Source organism: Adiantum capillus-veneris, chromosome 9 (assembly GCF_014529385.1).
Source record: "Adiantum capillus-veneris isolate H3 chromosome 9, ASM1452938v2, whole genome shotgun sequence".
Lineage (NCBI taxonomy): Eukaryota > Viridiplantae > Streptophyta > Polypodiopsida > Polypodiales > Pteridaceae > Adiantum > Adiantum capillus-veneris.
In genome coordinates, this window is record NC_140939.1 from 52,408,861 (window position 1) to 52,417,188 (window position 8,328).

An 8,328-nucleotide genomic window follows, 5' to 3' on the forward strand; every position below is an offset into this window, starting at 1 on the left:
AAGGTTTGCCCAAATTCAAGGTCGATGGTATGCATAAAGTGTGTGCAGCGTGCCGGTTTGGAAAACAGTCAAAGGGCTCATTTCCACATGAGCGCAATGTATGTAAAAAGCCACTTGAGGTGGTGCACATAGATGTTTGGGGTCAAACCAATACTGCAAGTATACATGGTTGCAGGTATTATGTCTCTTTCATTGATGACCATACAAGGAAAGTATGGGTCTACTTCATGCGTAACAAAAGTGAAGTGTTTGGTCACTTTCAGGACTTCAAAGTCATGTTTGAGAAGGAGACAGATATGCAAATCAAGACATTGAGGTCAGATGGAGGGGGAGAGGACTTCTCCAACGATTTTTCAGATTTTCTGCGAATGCATGGTATACACAGGCAGTTTACATGCAGATATACTCCACAGCAGAATGGGGTCGTAGAAAGGAAAAACAGGCACATTGCAGAGGTTGCACGTGCATTGATGAATGAGAAGAACATGCCTCATCATTACTAGGCTGAAGCTGTAAATACAGCTGTGTACATTATGAACAGGACACCTACAGCTGCGGTGCATGATGTAACGCCTGAGGAAAAGTTTTCAGGTACAAAGCCTGATTTGGCACACTTGAAAGTGTTTGGCTGCATAGCTTACATGCATGTACCAGATGAGTTGCGTAGGAAATTGGATCCTAAATCAGAGAAATGTATTCTTGTGGGATATTCCCTTGAACAAAAGGGGTACAGGTGCTACAATCCTACTACACGAGAATTACGAGTGAGCAGAGATGTAGTCTTTGATGAGATGAGCAGCTGGTACAGTAATGCACATGGCACTATTGGGGCTGATGTAAAAGATGATGTGGTTGTACAAAATGTGAGGCCACAGTCACAGGTTTTGAGTGGACCACAAGATTCCTCTTCTCGTGGCTCTGTTCAGAAGCCATGCAATGGTAAACTACGTACGCAGGTTACTCCACCAACAGGTACAGGGAATGTATCATGAAAAGGAAAGGAAAAGGTAGATGAACCTCCCTTTATGGCTGATGCATCATCAGGTTTTTCACATGTAGACATGGATTCAGATGGTTCTGAACAAAGTCTTGAGGAGGAATTTGGAATTCCGGCTGTCAGGACACCTGGTGTAAGGAAAGTACAAGAAGATGCTAGAGGGCAAAGGAGTGACCCAGGACCGCGCAGATCTAACAGAGTCAGAAATCCAGTTCAGAAATTGACTTATGATGGGTATCTAGCGCATCACCAAGCCTACATGGCTAAGGTGATATAGGATGTGGAGCCACATGTTTTGAGGATGTAGTTGGAAATGTGCATTGGGATGATGCAATGAATGAAGAGATGGCTGCATTGGAAGAAAACGACACATGGGAGTTGGTGCCATTTCCAAGTGGCAAGAAAGCTATTCGCTGTAAATGGGTGTATAAAACTAAGCATAAGGCTGATGGTAACATTGAGCGTCACAAGGCAAGGCTGGTCGCAAAGGGTTATGCACAGACATATGGCATAGACTATGAGGAGACCTTTGCTCCAGTGGCAAAGATGACGACTGTGAGAGATGTCATAGCAGTAGCTGCATCTAGAGGATGGATTATGCATCAAATGGATGTAAAAAATGCCTTCTTGAATGGTGAGTTGCAAGAGGAAGTGTATATGGATCAGCCACCTGGTTATGTCAATCCAGGTTACCCAGATTATGTATGCAGACTTCTCAAAGCTTTGTATGGTTTGAAGCAGGGCTCTAGAGCATGGTATGACAGGATTGCCAAGTATCTTGTCAGTATTGGGTTTAGGAGAGCTCATGCTGATCATTCACTCTATGTACGTGAGAGTGATGTGGGGATTGTGGTCATTACCATATATGTAGATGACCTTATTATTGTGGGTGACAATGCTATGGAGATTGACCATGTGAAGGGTCTTCTTAAATAGGAGTTTGAAATGAAAGATTTGGGCGAGTTGCGCTACTTTCTTGGCATTGAGGTGATCAGGACTCCAGAGGGTGTATGGCTGTCACAGAGACAATATGCTTTGGACATGTTGTCATAGTATGGTATGGCTGATTGTAAGCCAATTTCTATTCCCTTGGATGTGAATGCAAAGCTGAGTGCAGAGAAGGGTGATGTTGTTGAGGATGTCAAGATGTACATGAAGATTGTGGGTAGTCTAATCTATTTGACTATCACGAGGCCAGACTTGAGCTACACAGTAGGCTTGGAGAGTCAGTTCATGTAGCTTCCGAGGAAGCCACATTTGGATGGAGTACGACGCACACTTTGGTATGTGCAAGGGACGCTTGACTACGCATTGTTCTATGCAGCAGATGCGCCATTAGCATTGTATGGGTATACAGATGCAGATTGGGCAGGTGGCATTGTTGATAGGAGATCTACGAGTGGCTTCATGTTCTCTTTTGGGAGTGCTGCTATTACTTGGAGCAGGAAAAAGCAGCCTACGGTTGCTTTATTGAGCACAGAGGCCGAGTACAGAGGTGCAGCAGTTGCGGCGTGCGAGGTAGCTTGGCTACGCACATTACTTGAGGACTTGGGAGTGCAGGTGGACCAGCAGATTGTCATCCATTGTGACAACCTCAGCAACATGCAGTTGGCTAGGAACCCAGTGTTCCATGCCAAGACCAAGCACATAGAGGTCCATTACCACTATGTTCGAGAGCGAGTGTTGGCGGGCGACATCGACTTGGTCTACGTCAGCACAGAGGAGCAGATAGCGGATATCTTTACCAAGGCCCTCGGAGCTGAGAAGCTTCGAGGTTTCCGGACTATGCTTGGACTCTGCGACATGCAGAGCTCGAGGGGGAGTGTTGAGATGTCGAGCTCTACATCTTGAGCTGGCATCCACTACGGGTCTTGGCCGCTTACGATATTTACTCATTGGCGCATTAGGTGACCAACACGGAGGATCTTTGCCAGTGATTCTACAGTTGGACTACACTTATAGTGCTAGCCTAGTACGCTTCTAGCGTGTTCACACTTAGTGACCGCATGTACATATGTGCTACTTTTCAGTTTTAGCACTAAGTCATTTCGTACTCTCTTTTCTGTGAGAAGAAGAAGAAGCTTTCCATCTCTGTGTGCTGTGTGCTTGTCTTGTGTAGCTCTCTTGCATCCTCTTTCTTTACACATGCCATAATAAAAGGAAGAAATTAGTAAACTATTGGAATTAGGGTTGCAGGAAAACACACACAGCTTGGAGAAGATGAAGGAAGCTCAAGGCACACAATAGAGAGTGTATTACTTCATGTGCAATGGAAAGATAGTTAGCCCTAGAGTGATGGGCGTATGTACAATGCACGAGGGAAAAAACCTCCTGAAGAGGGAAGAAATGCCCCGATGGTCCTAGTGTGTTCACACACATTACTACCACATGTATATGGTAACAAATCTCCCCTGGAGTGATGCGGTTAATGAGAGCTAGCATATGAGTAAAGGGAAGTGCGATGCCCTGAGGACATGATCAGTCCATAAAGGGGAATAAGCCCAAATCTTTGCGGAAAGCTTCAAGATTCTCACGAGACAATGCCTTTGTGAAAAGATCTACAAGGTTGTCTTGTGTTGGCACATAAGCCAAGTTGATCTCTCCTACTGAGAACCTCTCCCTGACATAGTGGTAATGCACCTCAATGTGCTTTGTGTGAGCATGAAAAACTGGGTTCCTCGCAACTGCCAATGCGCTCTGACTGTTAGTGTAGATAGTGTTGGCAGTGTCCTGTCCAACACCCAAATCAGCCATAAGGTGTCTCAGCCATACATACTCAACAGTAGCTGTGAAGACTGCCTTGTACTCAGCCTCACAACTCGAAGTGGCCACAGTAGGTTGCTTCGTGCTCAACCATGATATACATGAACTGCAAGCATGAAACAAAAACCACTTGTGGACATTCTTGTGTCAAAACAACCAGCCTCTCTCTCGATCAGAGAGAGAGAGAGAGAGAGAGAGAGAGAAAGAGAGAGAGAGAGAGAGAGAGAGAGAGAGAGAGAGAGAGAGAGAGAGAGAGAGAGAGAGAGAGTGTGATTGAGCATTGCGACGACGGCACGGCGGCGGCGAAGCGGTTGAGCGCGCCCATCGACGACTCCTTCTTCTTTGCGGCGAGGAATCCTCCACGACAGCAAGCATAGAACGGTGAGTGACACAACATTTCCATCTTTGAGCTTACTAGTTTAGGCTAGTTGCATGCTTGGAACCATTTGTGGCTCACACACAGTGTATCGGCAAGTTCCTTGCATTGACACGTGCGATGGATGTGCACATTTTTGGCGCCAACGTTTTTTTTATTGAAGTGTGGAACTCTGTGCTTCTTTGTGGTGCAATTTCAATTGTAGGAAAGGTAGGGAAGGAAGGTGTATGTGTTGAGAAGAAGGATTTTGTTTTTCTACTGTGTATTTCTTTGTTAATGAAGTTTTGAAAGGTACTGTGTTTTCTCTGTGATAAGGTGTTAGTATTAAGGTTGTTAGTTCTATGTAATGTAAAGTATAGTAAGTAGGAAGTAGATCTGTTAGATCTAATGAAGTGTGTTAGTGTGTAACAGTAGGTGCATTAGTTGGAAGTAGGTAGGTAGAGTGTGTGTGTGCTCGCGCATAGGCCGCGGCGACCTTATCCCAAAAAAATAAAAATAAAAATTTAAAGGTAGGACCGGGATCGGAAATATCTCCCAGACCCAAGCCCAGCTCACGCTCAGGCTCAGGCCTCAGTCGCCCTTTAAAATTATGTATTTTAGCTTCACACGTAGCTAAAAATTGACTTTTTAAAGGACCAACAGAGCTTCAGGTGACCGAACGTTGTGTTGTAAAGCACACCGTGACCCTCTGAGTGATACACTCATTTTGAGCTATCACACACTTCAATAAAAGAAACCGATCACTAAAAACAAAAAAAAAACGAGTGGAAACGGAAGCCTAATAAAAAAGTAAGCAGTTAACCTTCGAGGTTATTCGCCGACGCTTGTAGGGTGCCAAAGGCACATGCATCTGCGCTCTGGTCGTGTGCTAGAGACAGAGCAACTAGATAGAATTTCGATTTACCCGAGTTCTCAATATCCACCTACCTTAGGTTTCGGGCACTTAGCGGGGACCCAAGGTAGTACAAACCAAGACCCGAACATAGCGGCTAGTGACTCTTCCTCTGACTACAATGTCATGGAGGGTTTCCAAATGCCTAATCTCGATAGCTTAAGCCAAGAGATGCAAGCCATGGGACCACGGTCCGGGCCGAGCGTGCTTAGCCGCTTGAAGGAAACCTTTAGTAGAGCCACTTGCTCCGAACATGGAGCTAATGATGTAAATGAGGGGGGTGGGGAAGTAAATTCTCCATTCATGACCAATGTAGATCCTATGCCCTTAGAGAATGTGCACGTGAATACTTCATTCACTGCACCTCCTGACTCTTTAGAGATATTCCCCTGCGAGGTCATATTACCCGATGGTAGAAGCCTTGCCAAAGTGCAAGAGGTTGAGCGGTATATCCTTGCAGCAAGGGAAAAGGAAATCGAGAGCTTACACAAGGCGGAGCAACGAAGAGAGTTAAAAGTGAAAGCTATCCTTGCTAGGAGAGCAATCGAGTTCTCTTGAATTATCGACCACTAAGGGTCAACCCATAGAGAGCCACATTGCATCTAGTTCAAAGGACACCCCTAGCACCTTAATCTTAGATGGAGCGTTCCTAAATGAGAACTGGGAGTACGAACTACAAACGGAAACTCTAACCGACCTATACACAGGTCACACCTATCACGTGGGTTGGTTAGATGTCCTACAATCCACAATGGGTGCTACTAGTGTGGAGGATCAACAACAAAGAGTTTGTGAGGTCATCCACAGGGTCATTGAGTTAGAAAGATAGAACAAGGGGATCAACATGCCTTCAATGGGTCTCATGAGATTCTTGGATACAAGAAAGGCTAAACAACCGACCTTATCGCAAATGGAGACTCCCTTGGTAAGTCCGATGGATCCTCTATAAGTTGTTCGCTAGGGGTCTCGGTGCAATCTGAGCCCACAAGTGATAGCTTTACCTTTCCAAGTCTAGCTCATCTTTCCCTTGATGACACCATGGCAACCATGCCTACCCCAATGATGGGCATGCCGAGAAACACGCCATGGACCTCATTTGTTAGTAAAGCACCACTACATGGTAGCTCAATTCCTGCAACAGTACCTACAAGTGTGTACCAATCGTATGCACCTATGGGTCATCGCACTCATGTAGTCCCTACCCCTCCCATTGTTTCAACAACCTATGCTCCACAAACACAACACCCAAGTTCTTATTTCCATGGGACTATACCGGCTAGCTAGCATGTCACATACGACATCTGCTATGCCTAGGGCCACAATATGAACTTTGGGCCACCACATGGCACAACATCGTACCCAACGTGGAACCCAAGGGCTTCCTACGCGCCAAGACCAATGCCAATACCTACCACATGTAGTCTCTGGAGCACCTCCACCCGTGCTGCCTGCTCACTTAGGTGACTTGGCAACATTTTCTCAAGGTATTGGTCGATCTATTGCTGAGAATATGCGTAACACGCCTGATAGAGAGCCTAGAAGTAAGGCAGTACAAATAGCCAAGGTCACACAAAAATTTAGTGGAGACGGGGATGTGAGAAAGCATATCAAAGTGGTTGAACAAATATGCGATCCTCTAGGAGAACACAATGACTTGCATAAGAGAAATGCTTTAAGCCTAACCTTAAGTGGGAAGACAGGGGATTGGTATAGAACCCTAAGGGTGGAAGAAAAAATGATTTATCCTACTCTTAGGAGACTGTTCTTGAAAGAATACATACGAAAGGAAGTGCTTTAGGGTGTAGCCTCTCAGCTCCAGAAAGCCCAACGAGAGGAAGGAGAGTTGGTGAGAGACTTTATTAGTCGCTTGAAGCATTTGAATTGTCGTTGTAATCCAAATGAGCGCTTCAACAATCATACCAATTTCTTGATAGATTCATTAGGGGATTACAACATGAGGATATCTACAATGGCCTAGTCATTAGAGGTATCACCACTTGGGAAGCAGTCACCACCAATGCAATCCAACTGGAGGATAATTTAATGATCCAAGGAGAAAGAGTGTCTGTTGAGCCTAAATCTATTAGCTCGCAAGCATCAGGGCATCAGCCAATGACCCTAAAACCTATTGCTAAGGAGCCAAAGATATTTGAGATGACTTTAGCAAGTATCACCAAGGCTATTCAAGAGAGTTTTAGAGATAATCGTGCTTCGCAAAACAATCATATGTATCCAAGAAGGGAGCACAATGGTGCTCAGTATGCTATGGACCGCATAGTACTAGTGAATGCCCTATTTTTAGAGTAAAATTCAATGGAAATTGCAATGTCTGTGGAAGGTATGGTCATCAAGATAATGATTGCATAGTATTTAAGCGCGTGATGGCCAATAGACCAACCTTAGCATGGATAGACACACCTCGAGTGCCTGCATTGATGCTGGACCCACCTCTTGAACAAACGTCACACACATGGTCCTTAGGGCCCAAAATGTTGTTCAAACAACACCTTTACCACCTCCAGTGCTAGGATCTCAACCACCACATCCAAGAATCAATTCTGTGAATCAAGTGGGTTGTGATTCATCTATTGCTTGTTTGGAAGGTTGTGAGGAAGATATAGACCGTAATATTGCCTATGGGATGGATGTACTTGAAGAAAGTCCACAATACTATATGGAGGACTATTAGGGACAAGTCAAACCTGTATATCAAGTAGCTGCTCTTGCGGCAAGAGGCCAAAATATCAATTACACTGCTAAGAGACCACCTCTTCAATGCTCTGAGTGTGGAGGTCCACATCGTGTAGCCGAGTGTCCTATTAGGCTACAAAAGAATGCCACACTAATGCAAACCAATCAAGCAAGCACGTCTACAATGCCGATACTCATGTGTAATCGATGTGGCATAGATCATTTAATTGCCCAATGTCCAAATAATCCAAATGCACCGAAGATCATGCCATTGAACTTGATTGAAGTTACCAAGGAGCCATCACAAAGCACACCTGTGGTACCAGTAAACATACTCACACAATCAATGCTACAAAAACAAAATTATATTCTTGAGGAAAGAGACACGGCATCAATTTCCCAATCTCAAAAAAAGAAGAAAACACGAAGGAAGAGATCGCAAAAAGCTGCGAAGTCAGACCCCAGCTCAAAGACCAACATAGGGACTGGTGACGACCTCGTATATATGAACGATGCTGAAGAGGATTCTGATTCTGGTGAAACCATGGAGACCAAAACAACCACTAAGATAGAAACCAACAAGGAAGATCTTCATGAGCCACAATGACC